Source organism: Myotis myotis, unplaced genomic scaffold, assembly GCF_014108235.1.
Source record: "Myotis myotis isolate mMyoMyo1 unplaced genomic scaffold, mMyoMyo1.p scaffold_m19_p_7, whole genome shotgun sequence".
Lineage (NCBI taxonomy): Eukaryota > Metazoa > Chordata > Mammalia > Chiroptera > Vespertilionidae > Myotis > Myotis myotis.
In genome coordinates, this window is record NW_023416379.1 from 63,493,408 (window position 1) to 63,518,737 (window position 25,330).

The 25,330-nt window shown below is 36.4% G+C and overlaps 2 pseudogenes; one reads left to right on the plus strand and one right to left on the minus strand.

The window, feature by feature from the left end:
* Nucleotides 1-10,358: 10,358 nt before the first annotated feature.
* LOC118659976 lies at nt 10,359-11,096 on the minus strand (annotated as a pseudogene).
* A 7,397-nt stretch (nt 11,097-18,493) lies between these two features.
* LOC118660876 lies at nt 18,494-18,621 on the plus strand (annotated as a pseudogene).
* The last annotated feature ends 6,709 nt before the right edge of the window (nt 18,622-25,330 follow it).

Sequence of the window (25,330 nt, forward strand, 5' to 3'; positions counted from 1 at the left end):
CATGTCCTGGTCCCCTCATGTCAGGCAAGCATGTGTCTAGCTCTGCCCATTGGTTTAGGAGAGGAAGCTCTGTGTGCCCAGCAAGCTTGATATAGAGCAGTGGTAGGTTAGAACCTGGTGCATTAGTCTACTAGGGAAGTTATAATAAAATATCAAAAACTGTGTAGTAAATTTGTTTTCTCTTAAGGCCATTCTCTGTGGCTTGCTAATGGCCATCTTCTCTTTTTGTTTTCAAATGACCTCAGTTCTGTGCACATGTATCCCTGGTGTCTCTTTCTCTTCTTATAAAGACATCAGTCATATGGGGTTAGGTCCCACCTTATGACCTCATTTAACGTTATTTATTTATTTATAATTGATTTTAGAGAGGGAGGGGGGAAGCCGGGGAAGAGAGAAAAATATCAGTGTGAGAAAGAGACATAGATCAGTTGCCTTCCACACACGTTCCCTACTGGGGATCAAACCCACAACCTAGGCATGTGCCCTGACTGGGAATTGAACCCGCAACCTTTCGGTGCAGGATGATGCTCCAACTAACTGAGCCACACTGGCCTGGGCGACCTTATTTAACTTTAATTATTTCCTACAAAGTCCAGTCTCCCAATCCAGTTACACTGGGGATTAAGTTTTCAACATATAACTTTGGGGAGGAAGGACACAATTCAGACCATAATGCCCAGTATTATTATTTATTATTTATGTGAGATATAAAAAGACAGCACTGTTATGACAATTCATATTTATTTTTATGAGTACTGGAACTAGAGGGTTAAGAGAGCTACATAAAGGCAACTGATAATAGCAGGAATGGGTGACTCCATATATCAAAGCCCTGTTTTTTAGGGCATGGTAATTTCTAATGTATTCCTCTCAAATACCTGTCATACACCTACCTACCTACATGCAATGTTTACTTTTTCTAGGACAAGAGCACAGATAATATATGAATAAATGAAATTAGAACATTAATTAAAGGAACATGCTAAAAATTTAAATACACACAATTAACTAAAATAAATATGACAATCTGTTTGAGGCAGCTCTGCCTCTGTATCTATTATTGTTCAAAAGTTTATAATGGTCTCTATTATCCATGAATGAGTGAGATCATGTGGTATTTTTCCTTCATTGACTGGCTTATTTCACTTAGCATAATGCTCTCCAGTTCCATCCATGACGTTGCAAATGGTAAGAGTTCCTTCCTTTTTAGAGCAGCATAGTATTCCATCGTGTAGATGTACCACAGTTTTCTAATCCATTCATCTACTGATGGGCACTTAGGCTGTTTCCAGATCTTAGCTATGGTGAATTGTGCTGCTATGAACATAGGGGTGCATATATCCTTTCTGATTGGTGTTTCTGGTTTCTTGGGATATATTCCTAGAAGTGGGATCACAAGGTCAAATGGGAGTTCCATTTTCAGTTTTTTAAGGAAACTCCATACTGTCTTCCATAGTGGCTGCACCAGTCTGCATTCCCACCAGCAGTGCACAAGTGTTCCTTTTTCTCCACATCCTCTCCAGCACTTGTCGTTTGTTGATTTGTTGATGATAGCCAGTCTGACAGGTGTGAGATGGTACCTCATTGTTGTTTTGATTTGCATCTCTCGGATGATTAGTGACTTTGAGCATGGGGAGGGTTGCGGGGCAGGAGGTAGGGGGGTAAGAGATCAACTAAAGGACTTGTATGCATGCATAGAAGCATAACCAGTGGACATAAGACATTGGGGGATAGGGGAGGCTAGGGGACTGTCTAGGGCGGGGGGATAAAATGGACACATATGTAATACCCTTTGTAATACTTTAAGCAAAAAAAAAATAAAAATAAAAATAAATAAATAAATAAATTGTGCATAAGAATAAAAAAAAAAAACAATAAAATAAATATGAAATGTGTAAAATTTGAAATAGTTATTATAACAAATCATCATTATAATGAACAAAATTGGCTGTGAAAACAGCTAATATAGACTGACATGACGACCCGGGGCGGTACTGAGGCCATGAAAGGTCTAGAAAAAGTGACTCTTTGGCAGAACACCTACTAAATCACATGGAACTGATGTTCTGTGGGAATAATATTCACTACAGGAGTCTCTCCTCTCCAAATTACCACAGAACACTTCTCCCTTGAATGTTTTGTTTTGTCCTTATCTTAATATACTAGTATTTCAAGCTAAAATCATTTTTTGTTTCTTTCCAAATTGAATTTATCTCTCTGACTTTATTTTTTCAGTTGTGGTTTACTGTGTTACTTTTATCCCTTTTCTCAGAAGGAAAATAATACCTGTTATCTTGGAGTTTTCCTTTTGTATCTTCTCCTTGAACTCATCAACCAACAAGTCCTCCCTACCCAGACCTTCAGAAAACAACAAATTACTAAAAAACTACCACAGTTCAAACTACGTCCTGGCCACCGGGGATACAGTGATGAGCAATATGAAAATTCAAGGACGTTACACTTCGTATTAGGCCATGAAATAAATAATCAGAAGGCAGAGTGATAGGTGCCCTGATGGGGAACAGGAAAAGAGGAAGTCAAATAAAAAGAGACCTGTAGATTTGTAGTCACTAATCTGTTGCTTTTACCTCTGTTACTGTTCTGTATAGTCTCATCACACTACGACTAAAATCCAAACTTGCTAACTTTCCAGCCCACAAAGCACTGCCTCATCTGGCCCTCCAAACTCTTCAAGGCCATCTCCTCCGCTGTCTGCTTCGCGCCAGCCACACTGACTTTCTCATTCCTCAGGTGAGCCTGGCTGTAAGCAAGGTCTGTACATCTGCTCTTCCTTTCAGCCTAGAATTTTCACACCAGACTTGTGTCTGACTTATCTAATCTCTGTTCAATACAGTTCCCTCATTCTCCACTCTTTTTCCCTGCATTCTTTCAACTGCCCAAAATAGTATTAATCTTGTTTGCCAATCTATTATCTTATTATTTCAAGTAAAAAACAAAAAACAAAGTTTAAATATAGAGCTCTGTAATAACTAACCTATAAAAATAAAGTTATTAAAGATTAGGGTTTACCTATTTTTTCCCACTCTGGGTACTAGAACTTGATTCCAGAAATAGAACCAACGAACAAAAAAAATAAAAATAAAATAAAATAATTTATATATATATATATATATATATATATATATGTCTTAACTACATACATAACAATAATTTAAGCTATTCTTTAAACTAATAAAGAAAAGCTCTATTAAGAATAAGTAAATTCATGCATTATAATGTGAACAATAATTTTTACCATATGTTTCCATTCACAACTAACTAGAAAGTATATATAGAGGATTCTAATTAAAACATAATTTCACTTCTTCCTCACTAAAAAAATAAGGTGATAATCACATGGCCTGCCCAATCTTTCCTGAAGTGTCCATTTCTTGTTTCTCTTTAGTACTCACATAAAAAAATTTGGTATTAAATGTTTTCTCAAAGTAATGTGATAAGAACCATGTGTTCAGGTAAACACAAACCTAATACATACTTTGGACTTAAAAACTATTTTCAAAGTGTAGAAATCTTTTATACTACATGTCTCATCATTTCACTTTCTTGCTGTAACTTATAACTACACTTAAAGAAGTATGTGGTAGCATCTAATTAGTGTACAATTTATAATCATTCTACCAAATGTAAGCCTGCATTCAATGTGTCAAATAGAGGGGATTAATGTAGTAAACTTAAAGCCTTCATAGCGTATTCATAGAATAAAGCAAGGTATGCCTTAATATAACAAGCAGAATAATACCACCCCCACCCCCAAAGATGTCACCTTACCTGGAAAAAGCGACTTTGTAGGTCTGGTTGGGAAGGTGTAATCACAGGAGTACTTACAAGGGAAAGGAGGAGGCAGGAGAATCAGAGGAGATGTGATTATGGAAGCGGAGGTCAGAGTGAGGTGATTGCTGGCTTCTAAGATGGAAGAGGACCACAGCCAAGGAATGAGAACAGCCCTGGAAGCTAGAAAAAGCAAGGAAACGGATTCTCCCTAGAGCCTCAGAAACACGCTCTGCTAACACCTTGGTTTTTACCCACTGAGAATTTTGATCTACTTAACTGTAAGATAAATTTGTATTGTTTAGGCCACTAAATTTGTAATAATTTGTTAGAGCATCAATAGAAAACTAATACACTTAATTAAATTAATTTATGGCAATAGTAAGTATTTGAAACAAATGTATACAAACACCTGGACAGAACTGTTACTTCAGTTCATTTGTAAAAAAACAAACAAAACAACAATTGTTGACTTATCTCTAAGATGGGTACCCTTGTAGCGATCCAACCAAGGCCCTATAACGTATCTAAGCTGTATATATTTAATGTATACAACTTAATGAGTTTAGAGATAAGTGTACCCCTGTGAAGCTACTATCATGCCATAAATATATTGATCAATTCTAAAGTTTCCTCCTACCATCTTTATTGCTTATTTTGTAATAAGAACGCACATAAAATCTATTCTCTTAACAAAATTTTAAATATACAATACAACATTGTTAATTACAGGCACTATGCTCTATAGTAGATCTCTAGGACTTGCTTATCTTGTATAACTAGAACTTCGTACCCTTTACTACCTCCCCTTCCTCCAGCCCCTGGCAACCACTCTCTGCTTCTATGGGTTTGGTTATTTTAGATTTCTCCTATAAGCAGTATCAGGTAGTATTTGTCCTTCTATGTCTGCCATATTTCGCTTAACGTAATGTCCTCCAGTTTCATCCATTTGTCACAAATGGCAGGATTTCCTTCTTTATTCAGGCTAAATAATGTATATCCATTCATTGAAGAAATCTCTATTGCTATTAAGAAAGGAAGTAAACTGATATATTTTTAATATTCCACAAAGTTTATTCATACTACTCAATGATGAACCATTTTTTATTTGTCTCCATGGATGCACTTTACTCTAGAATTATACCAATGAGTGACAATTTTGGAGACTTTTTTGGGGGTTGCTTTAATTCAGCAAACACCCATTAATCATGTACTATGCAAGAGCTCACACTCCTTTCACAGAGTCATTCTGTCACTATGCAATTGTCCAAAAGAAAAGATTTCTTTCTGTATTTCTAATTCATTAATCCAAGAGTACAAATATCTCACAAATATTTTGAAATTTTCTTTCTTTTAGGCTTCGCCAATAAAATCAAATGAGTTAATCATCTGGATGTAACATGACACCTATTTTTGGCCTATAATTTTAGCCAAAAACACCCCCAAAAACAAATCAAATAAATAAAAACCTTTTGTACCTCAAAGAAAGAAGCAATTATTTGATAGATGCCTAATAAGAATCTAATGCTGTTCCATGTAACAAGTACTATTTTTTATAAACATATATTCAAAGATTTTCTAAATGAGCATTTCCTCGTGTGAGTTGGCAATATAAAAGAATGCAATTGTGGTATGGTTATCAGCCAGAGCTTTTATTGAAAACAGTGGGCCACTTGTTTTGATTTGAAATTTTCGTGTGACAATATTTTCTTAGGTAGTGCAGACACTAGATTTTCCAATATTTACAAAGTACAGATTTTCACTTACTCTGGGAATTTTCTTCAATGTGTTAACAAGTAGAGAAAACACCTGAATGCCAAAAAAACAAACAAAGAACCAAAAAAACCCCATAAGCTTTATAGATGAAAGATATGGTGAGATATATTTACAAAATGACTAACTCATTTATATCCAACAGTTAATTTGTTTTAAAAGATTTTATTTAAAATATATTAGCAAACTGCCCAGCCCATGTGGCTCAGTGGTTGAGCATTATCCAGGCACTGAGAGGTGGCCAGTTCAATTTCCAGTCAGGGCATATGCCCAGAGTTGTTGGCTTGATCCCCAGTAGGAGGTATCCCCAGGGAGAGGCAGCCAATAGGTGTTTCTCATCGATGATGTTTCTCTCTCCCTCCTTCTTCTTCTTCTTCTTCTTCTTCTTCTTCTTCTTCTTCTTCTTCTTCTTCTTCTTCTTCTCTCTCTCTCTCTCTCTCTCTCTCTCTCTCTCTCTCTCTCTCTCTAAAATAGGAGTGGGGAAATTTTTTTTATGCCAAGGGCCATTTGAATATTTATAACGTCATTTACAGCCCATACAAAATTATCAACTTGAAAATTCGCCTGCTATATTTGGTCAAAAATTTAATTAACTCACCCCTAATGCCTTGGCAGGGCCAGACCAAATGATTTCTTGGGCCTTATACAGCCTACAGGCCAAACTTTCCCACCCCTGCTCTAAAAAATCAATAAAAAACAAATTTAAAAAAACTTCACTATATCCAAAAGCAAACTTCTGCCTAAACGTTCTCATTTCAGAGCCCTTAGGTCCTCAGTAAGTTTTTCATGATGCTCCTAGTACAAAATAAACACCAAACAGTTCCTTATATTAAGTAGTTACAGCAAAGCAACTTAAATTATTTATGCTCTGACAACTCAGAGGCCATTTTTAAAAAAAATCATACATGTTAATTGAAAGAAAAGGTACCATCTTCACTTCATTCTTAACCATAATCACTTATTAATGAGTTATAAGCTCCTGCTAAGCAATGCAAAATTTCTCAAACCGTGGACTCAGGTTGCATACTGTCATCCTCATTTCCTGCTCCACATTGATTTTCACATGCTAGTTATTTTATCATAGTAACTGTTGAAACCTCAGCTTCACAAAAATATGATGTCATTGCAGGGAATATAGTATGACATAATGCCAAAATTGTGAACTACCTTGCCCTAGTTTGTGCAACGTGCAACACATGTCACTGTATTTCTCTCAGAAAATGTTAAACTATCTCACAGTAGCTCTGTGAGTTCACTGCCCAAGTCCCAGGGTCATGCATATACAGTTAGAGAACCTTGGATCTACACTAAGATAGAGATAATGAGAATTCTTGATTCTAAGCTCAATATTATTTCCACTATGTTAAAAATTCAAAGGCAATATATTTTATTTCTTTTGAATTTAAATACATTTTTTCTACTTTAGCAAATAAACTTTCTCATGTAGCAGGCAAACTATAAAAATAATTTTTCCACATTACATAGCTGTAGAATTTACCCCTTCATCTTACAAGGGACTTTCTTATTCCCAGCTTGAGTCATAATGTTAAGAGTTATATGAAAATTTGTCTCTCAGTGTAGTATTGTGATTAAGATCAGAAATTGTAGTATCTACTTTCAAATACCAGTCCTGTCACTTATTCAACTATGAGTTTAATTGGTTAAACTTTCTACCTCAAGTTCCTCATTTGTAAGTTAGAGATAATAATGAATACTTTAGAGTAGTGACAAGTATCAAATTAATAAATCACCTGAATTGAGTCAGAATAGAATACTTTCATTATTTTTCAATTCTCACCACTACACATGTATCAAATAGTATTTCAGGTTTACATATAACAATATTACCTACTAGTAGCCCTGCACATGAATCCATGCGCCAGTAGCTCACTGCTGCCCTACTGTAGCTCTCTGCCCGCTGCCCCGCCCTCTTGTAGCTCCCTGCTTCCCCCCACCCCACATCGTAGCTTGCTGCCCTACCCCCTCCTGCAGCTCTCTGCTGCCGCTGCCCACTTATAGCTCCCTGCCCCACCCTTCTGCTGATCTGTGATCCAGTTGTTACCTAACAACCATTTGCATATTACATCTTTATTATATAGGATTATTATCACTTTATAAAACACCTTGGGTCCTATCAACTATGTTGATCTGCCATACTAAATCTCATTTCTTAAACCATGACACTGAAATATGATATCATATATATATACATATATATGTATAAATATATATATATGTGTGTGTGTGTGTGTGTGTTTCATATAATAAGATGGAAAGGTACATATTATAAGCAGAGGGGAAGTGATTCCCACAGATGACACAGATTGTAAACACTATACTTTGGAATAGCATTTATACTCTACTATTTTTACATAAGTACCAAAATATTAGTCCCTGTGTATCATGTATGCTTAAATTTCCTATCATTAAAGGACTGGAGGGGAAGGGAGTATAGTTTCTGTAGTACTCAGAAAAAAATTAATTATAAAATATTTTGAAATGACATTGCATTATGAATATGTTTTGCTTTGCTTCCCAAGGTCATATTGTTTGTCCATGAGAAAACACAATTTTTCTTAGTCATATCCATTTTGACCTTGAGTACTGAGCTAATGGAATGCCTAAAAATAAAATCCCAATCCAGCAAGAGCTAATTAAATAGACAGTTATGGGATGTGACTTTTTAGAACATTATGTCTCAGAAATAAAAGTGTTTTATTTATATTTTGAAACAATGCACTCATTATGACCCGTGACAACATACTAGTACAAATAACTCAAACTTTATTTATTAAAAATGTTTACTAAGTGGTCAAAGAAAAACAAGTCATTAGCAACTGCTCTAACCACATTATCCACTCATACAAAATTCTATGACTAAGGTGAATGAGTGTTGAGGCACAGAATTTAGAAATGCAGCAATACTCAATAATTAATTCTTCAGTATCCAATATGGGTCAATTATACATTTTTATGTCCTGAGGTTTTCTGTATTGTGTATGCAATTTAAACAATTTGACTCAATTTGGTTGATGGGTTAAAATTCACCCAAAGCTATGAAATGAATAATATTGACTTTAAAACCATGTACATTTAGAATCCTGTTTTGTTAGACTCTAAACAGGACAGTGGGATGGCACTTCTTGATTGATGCATGTGTATGAACATGACAGGATTGAATTTCCTTATCTGCAAAATGTTTATGTAGGAAAGTATTTAGGTTGCAAAGAAGCATTCAATTCCACAATTATATATTTAACCCATCCTAGGTTTTGTCACTCAGCAGGCCAGTGGTTCAGACCAGAATGAGGTATGAAAAACTGCCAATTAGCAATCCCAGGATCCTGCCATCAGGCATCTTTAACCGAAATCTCCAGAATCACAATCTCTTAAGTGGGGCCAGAGCTTCTGTGTTTTTTTTAAGCAGCAGACAACTGTGATGCTCAGACAGGGTTAACAAACACCAATGTAGTAACTTTTAAGGATCTTAATTTGAATCTGGGGGATGGGTAAATTTTTCGGTAAATTGGATATAAAGGGTGAACATTTCTAAAAAGTGTATAATAGTAATGTGTGCAAATGTTAGTATTATTTGCCAAATTCTATGCATCCCTTAAAGCTCAGCTCAAATTCACCTTCATGAATACCATTCTGATTCCACATGCTTTGTGTTCTAACCCTGTTGGTTCATTACCTATTTTTTAAAAGTCCATGTTGCAGGTCCATCTTTTTTTTTTTTTTTAAATATATTTTATTGATTTTTCACAGAGAGGAAGGGAGAGAGATAGAGTGTTAGAAACATCGATGAGCGAGAAACATCGATCAGCCGCCTCCTGCACATCCCCCACTGGGAGATGTGCCCGCAGCCCAGGCACATGCCCCTGACCGGAATCGAACCTGGGACCCTTCAGTCCACAGGCCGACGCTCTATCCACTGAGCCAAACCGGTTTCGGCATTGCAGGTCCATCTTGGTGTTTTTGCTGTGCCCTCTCCTTCACCTGGCAAAGTAAAGACTAATCCAGAGGAGACACTAACGGAGGAGTACCGAGATCTGAACAAAACCCACTTATAAGTGTGTAACTTCCTCTCCTACCACTTTTTCTGTGAACATTTCCACATATCCCAGCTGATTCAAGCATTTCCACTTCTATCTTCTGATAGCATTTTACTCATGCCATTTCTATATATTAGTTATGTTACAGTATAGAGTCAGTTGTATTTTTGCATAGTTTTATTATGATTTCCCTAGATAGAAAACTTAGTCTTAATACGTTTTGCATCTCTACAAAACTAGCACAGTGTCTGGAAAATAGGTCTATATAAATATCTGTTTCACCATGCTACAGCTCATCTGATACATTGTACTTCTTCAATAGCACTTACTATAAATTACTTTTAATACCATGTGGGAATGTATATTTGTGCATGTTTGGGAATGTGATGTTTGCTACTTGTCTGGAAGTTCCTTGAAAGAGGGGAGTGAGTGTTATTCTAATCTGAATCCACCCACCTCCTCCCATAGACAGTAGTAGATATTTTTCATGTTTCATTGGTTTGGGCTGGCTTAATTGTATCCAAGACTAATTATTGGGACAATGTGTTATAAGGAAGACATTTTGGAAAACATTGAATGTCACAGCTGACTTGATTCAGTAGAGAATAAAAGAGTAGTATGGTTTTTTGAAAGGGAAAAATTAGGTACATTGGAAAAGATAGCTTTGCTCAACTCCTATTTAGTTGTATAATTTTGATGACTTCTCATAACTTTTCTTCCTTTTTCACTTTTAATTTCACTCTAATTGGGGTTAAATGAATCACTGAGTTTTCTCTTTTAAAGTATTTTCCAAACAGGGCTTTGCTCAATGATATAAGCTTTAGTTGTTATCATTCTGTAGCAGAAGTTATCTACATATGGGTTAAAGGTGATCTTGGCTAAAGTACACATTAGCCATTAATAGCACTGACTGTGCTGTATACTGGAAGTATCCATAACTGACTACCCACAAATCTCTGCTGAATCCTGAACATCAGTTTCCACTCCTGGAGCCCATGGAGGGCAGGAGGCAGAACAAAAAACTATTTTGGTGAATGCTGATAAACTTTTCAATTTTGGCTAGAAATATTTTTTAATTGACATCCATCAATAAAAATGCAAATCCAGTATGAGGAAATATTATTGATCCATTTTCCACGGAATCTGAATAACTGAATCTGCGGCTTCAATTTTCTAGGGCAGTTGCAACTTCACAACTCTTAAGAGATGCACTAATAATAATGGTGGTTGTCCCTTTTTTATTGTTGTTAATCCTCACCCAAGGATATTTTTCCATTGATTTTTAAGAAGAGGGAAAGAGAGAGACATTGATGTGAGAAAGACATGTTGATTGGTTACCTCCCTCACGTGCCTGCAACTGAGGTGCATGCCCTTGACTAGAATTGAACTCAAGACTCTTCTGTTCAAGGGCTGACACTCTAACCACTGAGCAAATGGCTAGGGTCATTTCGTTTTTTCTTTTCCAGTGCTTTCAGCCATCTATCTGTCCAACCCAACTCCTGATGGTGCCACAATCTGCTCAGCAGGTCCTTGGTGCCAGCTCAGTGGCTCCCAAGCTTCATAACTTTTCTACATCTCAATTTTATCATTTGTGAAATAAAAGACCATGGACTATGTCTGTGAATCCCAACTTTATTGATAATTAGAATCAACTAGGGAAATATACTAAAAACACAGATTCCTTGTTCCTAACCAAGTTCAACCAAATTTGAATCTCTGGGAATAGCATCCATATTTTTAAAACATGCCCAGTTGATTCCAATTATCATCCACATATGGTCTGTGGAGCAGTAGCCTCAGCATTACCTGGGAACTTAGAGATACAACTGTCTATATCTACCCTATACCCACTGAATCAGGAACTTGGGGGTGGGGCCCAGAAATCTATGTTTTAATAATCCATCCAAGTAATCTTGATGCAACAAAATTTGAGAACCATCGGGATAGATGATAAATACAATTTTGAAATTAGTTACTTATATGATCAAACATAGGCAGGAAGACTAATCAAGAGGACTCTAGAGGAATCAAAACAAAGTACTTGTGTAAATGTGTAAATGCTTCTTCTAGCATGGAAATAATTGACCTGAGTTTGGCCTTTGGCCATAACAGAAATCATTACTCACCTTCCAAATATCAGATTATGTCACCTTTTCTTAGAAGTGTGTCCTTATCTCTATACCCAGATAGCACTAATACCCTTATTCTGTCTCCCCCTGAACTCCAACAATATCCTTTGCAGTTACTTACTATAACAGTTACAATATGGCATTGCTATAATTTAGTCTCAATTTCTTAGGAACAAGCAAGCCTACCATCTAACATAGTATCTGTCCCCTCATGGACATTCCAGAATGTTTAATAAATAAGCAAAGTGATAGACCCTAAGCAACAGATGATATAAAAAATGGGATTCTAATGAACCATCTCTGTTGACTTTCCAGTCAAATCAAGATTATTAGATGCCCTGACCAGTGTTACTTGGTGGTTAGAGTGTTGGCCTGCCTACTAAAGAGTCATGGTTTGATTCCTGGTCAAGGGCACATACCTGGGTCACAGGTTTGATCCCCAGCCCCGGTTAGGGCACGTGTGGGAGGCAACCAATGGATGTTTTTCTCTCTCTCTCCTCTCTCTCTCTCTCTCTCTCTCTCTCTCTCTCTCTCCCCCCCCCCTCTCTCCTCCTTCCACTCCCTCCTCTCCTTCCCCCATTGCCTTCCACTCTCTCTAAAAAGAAAAAAAAAATCAATGAGAAAAAATATCCTCGAGTGAGGAGTAACAACAACAAAAATATTACTAGAGGATTTAAAAACTTCTACTTCAGATAAAAATGTGAATTTTTCCATTCATACTATAACACTTCATAATTACTTAAAAATAACTGAAGCTATAGTAAAAACATGACCAAAAAAATCATAAACAAATACTTAGTAGTCTGCTTTGATTAAATAATCTGAAACCACTAAACTACCTCAGATTTTTGCTTGACGTAACCAATATTATAAGTTGGAAGCTTAAACTATCTCTTAAGAGACAACTGAAATGTTATAATCATATAAAAATAAAGCAGAGATTAAAAGTTTTTTGTTAAGCAGTGTTGAGAAAATATTTTTACGAAGTTGCACATATATAAATATTTTCACATGTTTTAATGATTGAACTTCAAAGTCCATTATTTTAACAGCAAACAACTGTCTGGTAGGAAATAAGATGATTTGTCATTATTAAATTTGAGCAGAAATTTGTATATTAGAAAAACAGTTTTTAAATTTGCAAAAATATGAACCGTAGTATGGAAAACCTATTACATAGGAGGAAAAAAATCAGCTTTATTGTTTTCTCTTTTCCTTTTAAAATATTTACTCATATCAAAATAAAACTTTAATTTGTAATGCCACAGGTTTTTTAGCCCAGGGGTCCTCAAACTACAGCCTGTGGGCCACATGCAAATACAAATATTGTATTTGTTCCCATTTTGTTTTTTTACTTCAAAATAAGATATGTGCAGTGTGCATAGTAATTTGTTCATAGTTTTTTTTTAAACTATAGTCCGGCCCTCCAACGGTCTGAGGACAGTGAACTGGCCCCCTGTTTAAAAAGTTTGAGGACCCATATTTTAGCCTATCCTACGGTATTCCTTCCTTTCTTGTGATATGTCTGTTTTTTTAGACTAATAGAAAATGGAAATGTATCTATATATTTTCATCTAATTTAGGAAACTTATATTCTGTATGTATAAACTCAAACAAGATGCTTTTCAACCACACTTTCTGCTGAATGCTTTATTACTCCTTGGTATGTAGCTATACCCAATTAATTCACATAAATAATTATATCAGCTGAGGCCAATAATTAATCTATTAACATGAAATTACCCATTATCTGTCCTGTACAGCATATTTTGAGCCTGTGTAGAAAGAGATCTTAAACTCTTTGAGATCGCCTCTCCTTTGAAGGCTATTTCATCAGAGACATGAAGGGGAAGGCTCTGGCTTGGTTCACCAGGCTCCTCAATGAAGCATTTCCAATAAATTCTATTATGCCTTAACCCAAATACTGTACTTATTTTACAAGGAGAAAGTTTCTGGCCTTAGTCAAAAGCACTACCTTCTTTCAACAAATTCCACCTTAGAAACCACTGCTTCAAGATGACAGCCAGCAATGATGCTTTAGGTAAAGAAACCTCAAGCTGTCACTGACTGATTTCTCAGGGATGTCCAGTAAATTCCAGAACTCCTGCAACTTTGCTGTGGTGGATCCTAGTTCTAAAAGAGGATACAGCTAGCCTTAGCAGGTTTGGATCAGTGGATAGTGTGTCAACCTACAGTCGGCCTGCAGGATGAAGGGTTCTGAGTGGATTCTGGTCAAGGGCATGTACCTTGGTTGGAGATATGCAGGAGGCAAGCAATCAATGTGTTTCTCTCACATCAGTGTTTCTCTCTGTCTCTCCCTCTCCCTTTCTCTCTCTCTGAAAATCAATGGAAAAAATATCCTTGGGTAAGGATAAAAAAAAAAGAGAGAGAGAGGATAGAGCTAGACTCTCTGATTAAATTAATTGCAATGTCTGCCTCTTCTTTTATTGTAATTCACCATATTATGCAATTTTTAAGGTGGGGTCTTTCAAGATAAAGATGGCACTACTGCCCCTCCTTAGGAAAATTGTTTTGCTAGTAACTTTAAAGAATGTAGAATGACTCATGGGCCTTCCTTTTATTTTCCTTTGTGGCCCAAATCAAGTATTTTGAGAGAGTTGGCTGCATCTAAAAGTTCAATCTGTGATCACTGAAAAAAACTGGTGATAAGTGGACCAAAGTGCTGGACTCAACAGCACTTTGCCCTGCCTCTTACCTTCTCCTCTAACTTGTCCCAAGAGAAAAGTGAGTAAAACATCTCGGGTCAATGATTCTTCATTTTGATGGCAAAAGAAAAAGCTAAAGTATTAAATACTCCATCTAAGTCTAAGATTTGTAATAATTTTAAACTACATATTGGGGTTCATGGAATAATCCTGAATAAAGAACTATACAACCTAACACCAAACAAACAATCCAATTACAAAATGGGCAGAGAACCTGAACATATACCTCTCCCAAGAACACACACAAATTGCCAGTAGACATATGAAAAGAAGTTCAACTTCACTATCTCCTAGGGAAATGCAAATCAAAACTGCAATGAGATACCACATCACACCTGTTAGAATGGCTAATATCAATGAGACAAATAATAACAAATGTTGAAGAGGTTGTGGAAGGAAAGGGAACTCTCATTCACTGCTGGTGGGAATGTAAACTGGTACAGTTACTATGGAAAACAGTATGGTGGTTCCCCCAAAAAATTAAGAACAGAGTTACCATATGACTCAGTAACCTCTCTTCTGGGTATCTACCTGAGAAATTGGAAAACATTTATTTGCAAATATATATGCACCCCTATATTCATTGCGGCACTATTCACAGTGGCCAAGACATGGAAGCAACCAAAGTGTTCTACCACAGATGACTGAATAAAGAAGATGTGATATCTGTATATTATGGAATACTACTCAGCCATAAGAAGATTAAATATTTCCATTTGCAACAACATGGATGGACCCTGAGAATATTATGCTAAGAGAAATAAGTCAGTCGGAAAAAGCTAAGAACCTCATGATTTTACTCATATGTGGGATATAAAACTGAAGTTCATAGACACAGACAACAATGTTAGTTACCAAAGGGAAGGGGGGTAAGAAGGGTAGTTAAGAATAAAAGATATATAATACAAGATGATTCGACTTTGGGTAGGGGGCACACAATGCAATATACAGCTTCTGTATCATAGAAGTCTACACTTGAAACTTATACGATCTTATTAACCAACATCACCCTAATAAATTAAATTTAAATTAAAAAATATCAGTGAATTCTGTCTTCTTTGTTCTGAGTTTATTATAGATTGGATTGAGATTCAAAAGTCTGTATCTAAATAAATGGCATGCTTTAGTAAGACATAGGTCTGGGTGAAAAAGGTGAAGGGATTAAGAAAAAACAACAATGCATAGACAGACAATAGTATGGTGATTACCAGCGGGAAAGGGGAATGAGGATTGGTAGGAGAGCGTAAAACAGGGATAAATGGTGATGGAAGGACACTTAACTTAGAGTGCTAAACACACAATACAATATACAGATAATGTATTATACAATTTTACCCCTGGAATCTATATAATCTTATAAGCCAATGTCACCTCAATAAAATTAATAAAAAATAAAATGAAGAAAACATATGTATGTTTTTTCTTTAAAAGTCAACCTTTAAGAGAAGTAAATCAAGCATCACTCTCTACCATAGCAACAAAAAAAAATCAAGATACCTAGGAATAAATTTAACCAAGAAGGTAAAGGACCTGAACTCAGAAAATTACCAGATGCTGAAAAAAGAGATAGAGGAAGACATAAACAAATGGAAGACTGTAATTCATTAATTGGTAGAATCAACATCATTAAAATTTTCTTAATACCCAAAGCAATATATAGATTCAATGCAATCCCCATTAAAATACCAACGGCATACTTCAAAGACCTAGAACAAACTCTCCAAAAATTCATCTGGAATAAAAAGAAAAGACCCCAAATACCTGAAGCAATCTTGAGGAAGAAGAACAAAGTTGGAGAGATCTCAATACCAGATATGAAGCTATATTACAAAGCCACTGTTCTCAAAACTCCTTGGTACTGGCACAAGAATAGACATATAGACCAATGGAACAGAGCAGAGAACCCAGAAATAGGCCCAAACCATTATGCTCAATTAATATTTGACAAAGGAGGCAAGAGCATACAATGGAGTCAAGACAATCTCTTCAATAAATGGTGTTGGGAAAATTGGACAGACACATGAAAAAAAAATGAAACTAGACCACCAACTTGCACCATACACAAAAATAAACTCAAAATGGATAAAGGACTTAAACATAAGATGGAAAACCATAAAAATCCTAGAAGAAGCTATAGGCAGCTAAATAGCAGACATTTGTGGCACCAATATCTTTACCGATAAAGCTCCTAGAGCAATGGAAACTAAGAAGAAAATAAACAAATGGGACTACATCAAAATAAAACGCTTCTGCACAGCAAAAGAAACCATCAGCAAAACAATAAGAAAGCCCACTACATGGGAAAACATATTTGCCAATGTTATCTCTGATAAGAGTTTAATCGCCAGTATTTACAGGGAACCCATACAACTTAACAAAAGGAAGATAAACAATCCAATCAAAAAATGAGCAAAGGACCTAAGTAGACACTTTTCAAAAGAGGACATTCAGAAGACCAAGAGACATATGAAAACATGCTCAAAGTCACTAATCATCAGAGATGCAAATCAAAACCACAATGAGGTACCATCTCACACCTGTCAGATTGGCTATCATCAATAAATCAACAAATGACAAGTGCTGGAGAGGTTGCAGAGAAAAAGGAACCCTTGTGCTCTGCTGGTGGGAATACAGACTGGTGCAGCCACTGTGGAAGACAGTATGGAGTTTCCTCAAAAAGTTAAAAATGGAACTCCCATTTGACCCTGTGATCCCACTTCTAGGACTATATCCCAAGAAACTAGAAACACCAATGAGAAAGGATATATGCACCCCTATGCTCATAGCAGCACAATTTACCATAGCGAAGATCTGGAAACAGCCTAAGTGCCCATCAGCAGATGAGTGGATTAGAAAACTGTGGTACATCTACACAATGGAATACTACGCTGCTGTAAAAAAGAAGGAATTCTTACCATTTGCAACAGCATGAATGTAACTGGAGAGCATTATGCTAAGTAAAATAAGCCAGTCAGAGAAGGATAAATATCACATGATCTCTCTCATTTGTGGAATATAATGAACAACATAAAGTGATGAACAAAAATAGAACCAGAGTCAGAAACATCAGGCAGGCTGTCAAACCTATGAAGGAAGGCAGGGAGTAAGGGGATAAGAGATCAACCAAAGGACTTGTATGCATGCATATGAACATAGCCAATGGACACAGATGGGGGGGCGGGTGTGAAGGCATGTGTTGGGGGGGATGGGGGCAGCCAGAGGGGAGTCAATGGGGGAAAAGGAGACTTATGTAATACTTTAAAAATAAAGAATTTATATAAATAAATAAATAAATGCATCACTCTCAAAGAAGAACTAAGTCAAAGATAATGTTATAAGGCATTTATTTTACTTTTTAGGAAAGTAAAATAAAATCACCCTAAAATTATTTTTCTTCCAGGATTTTAAAGATATCAGTATCAAACTATGAAAGAATTTTGTAGAAAAAAAAAGTTAAAGAAAAATCCAAAATGATAACATTATTTATCTCTATAAGATTTTGATTGAATAGTTTCTTCTTTTCTCTTTCCTGTATTTTTAAAATATATGTAATAAATGTATATTACTTCAAAAACAAGAGCATAAAATTCTGTTACATATCCTCAGAAATTTTAATCACATTTGCTGTTTCTCAATATATTCAGTACACTTCAGTTTTCTGGATGACAGAAATGACTCATCGTTTGTTCTCCCACTTACTCATATTCCCAAAGAGCTAGAATCAAGACACTTGTATTTGAGTTCCTCAGATATGACTTTACAAGACCCTTGGCATGATCTCTTTATATTTCCAAAAAACAATTCCTGGGGGGGAAAGCACAATGGATAAAGAAATGGTAGAGAATGTCTGAGGGGGGAAAAGTAAAGAAAAAGTTACCTTGCTCACATGGAAGCTTATATTTTTAATTTTATATTTTTAAATTTACTGCCTCAAAAATATTCATCTATATGATCTCTCCATTAGTCAAAAGGGTAAGCAAAAAAGTTAAGTTTTCACTTAAGTCCACTCTCAAAATGCACTCAGGGGTGAAATCAGGAGCAAGAATTCTGACTAAACAAGCAGGAGCCTAAAGAAATGTCTTTCTATGGTCTGTTGGCCATTTCAGAACTTAGGAAATGTAATGGTCAATTCATTTGAAAGAGACAGCTGAAAAAAAAAAAAAGAATTCTGACTAAAGATTACACTTGGGACAAATGAAAAAGAGAGAGAACATTTTTTTGCCTCTGTTTCAGAACCCATTAACACAAACCCTTCTTACTGTACAATTTTCCAGAATCTTACTAGAGAATCATTATACCCAAGAATCAGATAAATCTGGAAAATGTCTTTGTTAAAAATTTTATTGCTAGCAAAACCTTGGAAATTTCTATTCTATCCCTTCTTCCTTATTCTTACTCCCAAATGTTTATTGCATCGGTATTAATAAATGTAGGGAGGGTGGGTACTTTCCCAGAGTTCAATGTGGAAGACCCCATCCTGTGTATAGTTGCCTCACTAAAACATTTTCCCACAAAGCTCAGTGGGTACTAACTTCAGAAAGTTTGGATGAGAAAAAATTACATCTCACTAGCATCATATTCAAGATTATGAATCTTAAGAATGAGATTTGAGGACCCATAACCCAAATGGAAGAAATGAAGTAAAGACTGTCTAATATATCTTGAGGAAATAAGTTAATATTCTTCAGAGAAAACATTTTCACCAAAGAATTATTTTTCTTTTAAAAAAATTAGGAGAAATCTTATATGTAAAATCAGAAATCAAAAGCTGCTAATCTTGACATTTTTGTTAATAACCTATTTAGTAAGATAATTAACAATTACAAATGCATCCTTTCACATATAGTAATGTGTTGGGGGGGATGGGGGCAGCCAGAGGGGAGTCAATGGGGGAAAAGGAGACTTATGTAATACTTTAAACACATAATCATTACAAATAGTAATGATTTTACTATTTGAGAGGTACTGTAAATGTGATGATGAATTTTAATACTTTAAAATTTAAAATTTTTGCCCTGACCGGTTTGGCTCAGTGGATAGAGCGTCAGCCTGTGGACTGAAGGGTCCCAGGTTCGATTCTGGTCAAGGGCATGTACCTTGGTTGCGGGCACATCCCCAGTAGGGGGTGTGCAGGAGGCAGCTGATTGATGTATCTCTCTCATAGATGTTTCTAAACTCTCTATCCCTCTCCCTTCTTCTCTGTAAAAAATCAATAAAATATATTTTTTAAAAAATTTAAAAATTTTTTTGCTATTCTATTTTTTTAAACTAGTTTATTTCACAGCTTTATTTCACCTAAAAGTTTATATAAGAATGACAGCTAATCAATGTAAAATTATTGAATATAAAGCAAAAAAAGCAACACATTGTCAGGTATATTAGGGTAACTAGAGTGATATTTTCATCATTATCTAGAAGTATGGCATTATGAGAAAATTGTCTATAGCTACATTGTAGAGTTTGGTGAATCATTCAGGTCAAGAAGAAATTCTAGGCTTTGTTCACACAACTACTCAATAGATTGGAACAAGAGCAGTCATCAGTCAACAAATCATTTTGTCAAAACAACACCAAACTGGATAAATGTGTTGTGTTTTCTTCACTGAATTTACTTTGATTTTACATCTTATATATACACAGTCTAAAGGACAGGGGAATTGACTGGGAAAATCTGGGAATATAAACAAAAATGTTGAGTTATTTTCGAAATTATTTAGACATGAAAAATGGATTAGTAGCTTGCTTACTAGTATATCAGGCCAATCAGTGTAGAGATACAAAGCCATACACTGGTGATATTATTGATATACTAGTAAGTTCAATAGCAAGGGAAAATTCAATAATGCATCTTTCTTGTTCTCCCCTCCAATAAATACCAAATTGAATTTGAACCACAAAGCTTTGCAGAAAATATCGGCATTCCACATTTATCTCCTCATTTTAATAAAATTTCACAATTTCCTATTCATTCCATTATTACATGCCAAGTTATTATTCACTGAGCCAGAGATACTATTTGCATTATGATGACTCATGATTTGATTGTCACCAGAAAAAAACTGGGTAAGTATCTAGGCCTCCAGGGGGGTGTAAAAATTTTGATCTGATGCTTTCATTGTTGCTAAAGACAGGAATTCTGTCCTATCTGTTAGGACTTCCAGGAGGCTCCTGATTCCATCAGATTTAGTGTTGGACACAGAGCCTCTGGTCTTGAGTTTTTAGAACAGTGATTCCTTTTGTTAATCATAGGAAATAAAAATATATATGTGGCCCAGCTGGCATGGCTCAATGGTAGAGCACCTACCTATAAACCAGAAGGTCATGGTTCAATTCCCAGTCAGGGCATATGCTTGGGTTGCGGCCTCCATCCCTAGTAGGGGACGTGCAGGAGGCAGCCGATCAATGATTCTCTCTCATCATTGATGTTTCTATCTGTCTCTCCCTTCTTCTCTGATATCAATAAAAATATATTTCACACACACACACACACACACACACACACACACACACACACACGTGTGTGTGTGTTCTGGCTGCCCATTGGCTCCTGTTTCTGGATAGAATGATTTTTAATGATCTGTCATTTAAAACACTTTCACTTCACAGCTGAATAATAAACATATATGTAGATATGTGAGAGTGAAAATAAGCACATAACAAGCCTTGTGAGTTTATGAATACATAAAAAAAATGGCTAAAGTACAACAGAAGCATTAAACTAAAAATAGTTATCACTATTACTCAATATTATGGAATTGTCAGTAAAATGCTAAACTCTGCTGACTGACATTCATGTACACACACACATATACAGACCATACATAGAGCCACATGGACACAAGGGCTTTATTTAAAATGAATAGTTTGTTTTTAATAAACTTTTTTATTTTGGAATAATTTTAGATTTGCAAAAGAGTTGCAAAGATAGTACAGAGAATCCCCATATACCCAGGTTTCAGTTTCCCCTTATATCATCTTAATTTACCGTGGTACATTTATCAAAACTAAGAAATCTTCATTGTTACATTATTATTAGCTGAACCTCAGACTTTATGCAGATTTCACCAGTTTTTCCAGTAATGTCCAATTTCTGTTTCAGTATCCAATGCAGGAATCCACAATACATTTATTTGTCATATCTCTAATTAGGCTCCTCTGATTATGACAGTTTCCCAGTCTTTCCTGTTTTTCATGACCTTGACAGTTCTGAGTTCTCTCAGATATTTTGAGTCTCTCTAATATTTTCCTCATAATTAGATTAAGGTTTTAGATTTTTGGAAAGATTACTTCAAAGGTTAAGTGCCCTTGCCACAGACCATATTGGGGGTATATGATGTGAACATGACAAGGCTAACCTGGATCATTTGGTTAAGGCAGGGTCTGCCAGGTTTCTTTCCTGTTAAGTTGCTATTTTTTCCCCTTTTTCATACCCTGTTCTTTGGAAACAAGTCACTAAATGTAGCCCGCATTCAAATGGGAAGGGGAGTAAACTCCAATCCCTGGAGGGAGGCTTACATTCATAGATTATTTGGAATTTTTCTATAAGAAAGATTTGTCTCTTTGAACCAATTTATTTATTCAATAATAGATTATTTAATATGAACTCATGGACACTTACTTTATATGTTATGTTATAATCTCATAGTTTTGTTGCTCTAATTGTTCCAGCTTTGGCCATTGGGATTGGCTCCTGGTGTTCCTTGTACATCCTCCCATCCTTTTGTTTCTGTTTGTCTTTTTGTTTGTTTGTTTGGTGTGTTTTTTCACACTTCTTTACTTTCTGCCTCATTAAAATGGTCCTGACTGGTCTTGTATTATTCCTGCCCCAGCTCTAGAATCAGCCATTTCTCCCAAAACTCCTCATTCACTTTATTGGAGAAATGATATTTAGAAATCAACAGCTGGAAAGTGGGTAGAAATAAATATATTTTTCATAGAATTAAGAACAATTACCTTGAGAGGCTAACAAATATGTGCTGCCTATTTATTTTCATAAGCACAAACACAACAATGTCAGAATTCATCTTACTCCACTATTATTTCAGAAGAAAAAACAGTTACTATTTACTTTTTATTATCATTTTGAACCTCCCTATGTTGTTCAGAAGCCATTCAATTTTTTATAAGAAATCCAATAGTTAATTTTCACAATTTCACATCTTCCTGAAAGAACCCATGTCTCATCAAGACTATTATGCTTACTAACCATGTAGCCTTGGGCAAATTACTTATCCTCTCTACCCTGTCTATTTCTTGTAAAGATTAGGTGAGACTCCAGACATGGAAGTGCTTCATAAATTATTGTCTTAAAAATATATACACAAGGTCTTGGGGTAATATCATTGTTAATTTTTAAAAAATACTTATTTCTATTAATTTTTAGAGAGAGAGGAAGGGAGAGGGATAGAAACATTGATGAGAGAAGAAGTCATCTGTTGGCTGCCACCTGTATAGCCCCCACTGAGGATCCAGCCCACACCCCGGGCATGTGCCCTGACCTGGAATCAAACCAGCAATCTGTTGGTTCCTGGGCCCACACTCAATTGCTGAGCCACACAATCTTAATCCATTATCTGTTTCCTTCTGGCCTGACAGCCCATGGCTCTCTTCTTATATTGCCTCCAGATTGCACTTAAGTGTCTCAGCAGAAGACAATTAGGTGGCCCTCACCCCAGCCAAGAAGGAGGGAGAGATAAGACAAAGTACAATGTAAAAATAGCGAGTCTCTCTTAGGTCCTACAATGCATGGAATAATTTGACAGCATTAATTCTAAAAGACTCCAGCTTCACTAAGTGAGTTCTTTAAACGACAGCAGCATAATTTCGTTATATGGATTTCTGTGAGTTTAAAGGAAGTTTCTATTTATTATTTGTGCTTAATGAATACTAAAAAATACTAAAAATTTCTCAAAACAATAGTATGATCTAATCTCTATGATGATCAAGAACTGTCATGCAATAGGAAGAAACTGTGGCCAAGGCAAAGGCCCTTGCAACCATTCTTGTGAAAGAATGGTTGTGAGGACTAAATAAAATACCCTGTGATAACCTGTTAACATAGTCTTGGTGCCAAGTGGCCTCAGAATAAATGCTTGGTCTTTCACTACTAAATTTACAATATAAATGCTGTCTTATGTTGAAACTGTGAATCACATTAAATTTCTCTAATGTAGCAATTAAGTTGCCAAATAACATGTGGTTACATCTCAGGAATTAGCATTTTCCACTAATAAAAAGAGGTAGTGATGAAGTACAAAATTATAGCACAGGCACTGACCTTGTGTGTACGGAGGAAATATTCATGCCAAACATGAGTGTTCTCTGATTCAAATCTGTGAACTCTATCAACAAAACCCTTAAGAAAAACGCATCTTCATGCAAGAAAAATGTTATATCAAAGTCCCATTATACTTAAAAATAGATTTTTGTAAATACATGATTCATTAATTTATGTCATTATTGAGTCATTACAGCACACAAGCAAAAGCTTGATAACACAGTTTCTACCCTTAAGCAGTTTACAATCTAAATTAAGACTTTTACTTCCCAGCTCACCCTCTCCAGTACCCCCTCTCTCAGTCTATTACTCATTTCACAAATCTGGAAATCATCTTTGAAATCTCCCTCTCCCATCTACCATAGCCAGTCAAAAAAACAAGTCTTGATATTTCTATGTTGTGAATATGTCTGAACTCCATCTAATTTTCCATGTCTCTTCCCTCAACCCTAGTTCATCTCTCCTCTGGCTCTCTGTGGCTGAGAACTTAGTCAAGTCATATTGTCGAAGTTTGATTCCTGGCTCTGCCATTTCATACAACTGGAACCTTAGGGAAATTGTTTATCTTCCTTGTGCCACAATTTTCTCACCTTTAAAATAGGGGAAAAGTAGCCCACCTCATTGTGAAGATTTCAGTAGTAATTACAAGTAAGTGCTTAAAAGAGGGCCTGGCAACTTTAAGGACTTGATAAAATTTGGATAGTCTTCCTTACTGCAATAACTTACCAAGGTTACTTGTATTCTTGTCCTTTTTTTGGAAGTAGGGAGGTAGGTATGGCCAGAACAATTTCTTTTTCTTTCTCTTATAATAATACTAGAGGTCTGGTGCACGGATTTGTGCACAGGTGGGTTCCCTAGGCGTGGCCTGCGGGGATCGGGCCCAAACTGAAACTGGCAGCCCAACATCCCCGAAGGATGTAATAGTGCGTGAAGCATCAGGCGGCTGGGAGGAGCCCGAACCCAGGCCAGGTGCTGCATCGCTCCCACTCATCCCAGTCCCTTTGTGCCTACTGCTGCCGCCATTCAGTAGGCTCATTGCTGCTCCGCTGTGGTCTCCATAAGCCCGTCCTAGGGCAATACTGGCACCCCTATGACTGAGAAGCGGCCACGGGCTTGTGTCCAGTCAGTCCCAATGCTAGTCCCAATGCTGGTCCCGATCCTAGTCCTGGTCCAGATGTGGGAGGGGCATGCAGGGGGAGTGTCCATAGGAGAGGCTTGTGCTGCTGCAGCTGCGCTTGCCAGCTGTGAGCCCAGCGTCTGGCGCCCATCTGTCAGCTGAGCGGTGTTCCCACTATGGGAGTGCACTGACCACCAGGGGGCAGCTTCTGCATTGAGCGTCTGCCCTCTGTTGGTCAGTGTGCATCATAGCGACCAGTCAACCAGTCGTTCGGTCACTTAGGCTTTTATATATAGAGATTCTAATTATGCCAATATCTTGCTTCAGTGACTTCCCACTATTCTTAAGATTTAAAGTTATAGCTCATACATGAAAAATGTCATGTCCACACATATCATCCCATTGTCCAAAGAATGTCATGTGGCCAAGTCTCAAAGTCAGTGGACATGGTGGCATCCAGGGAC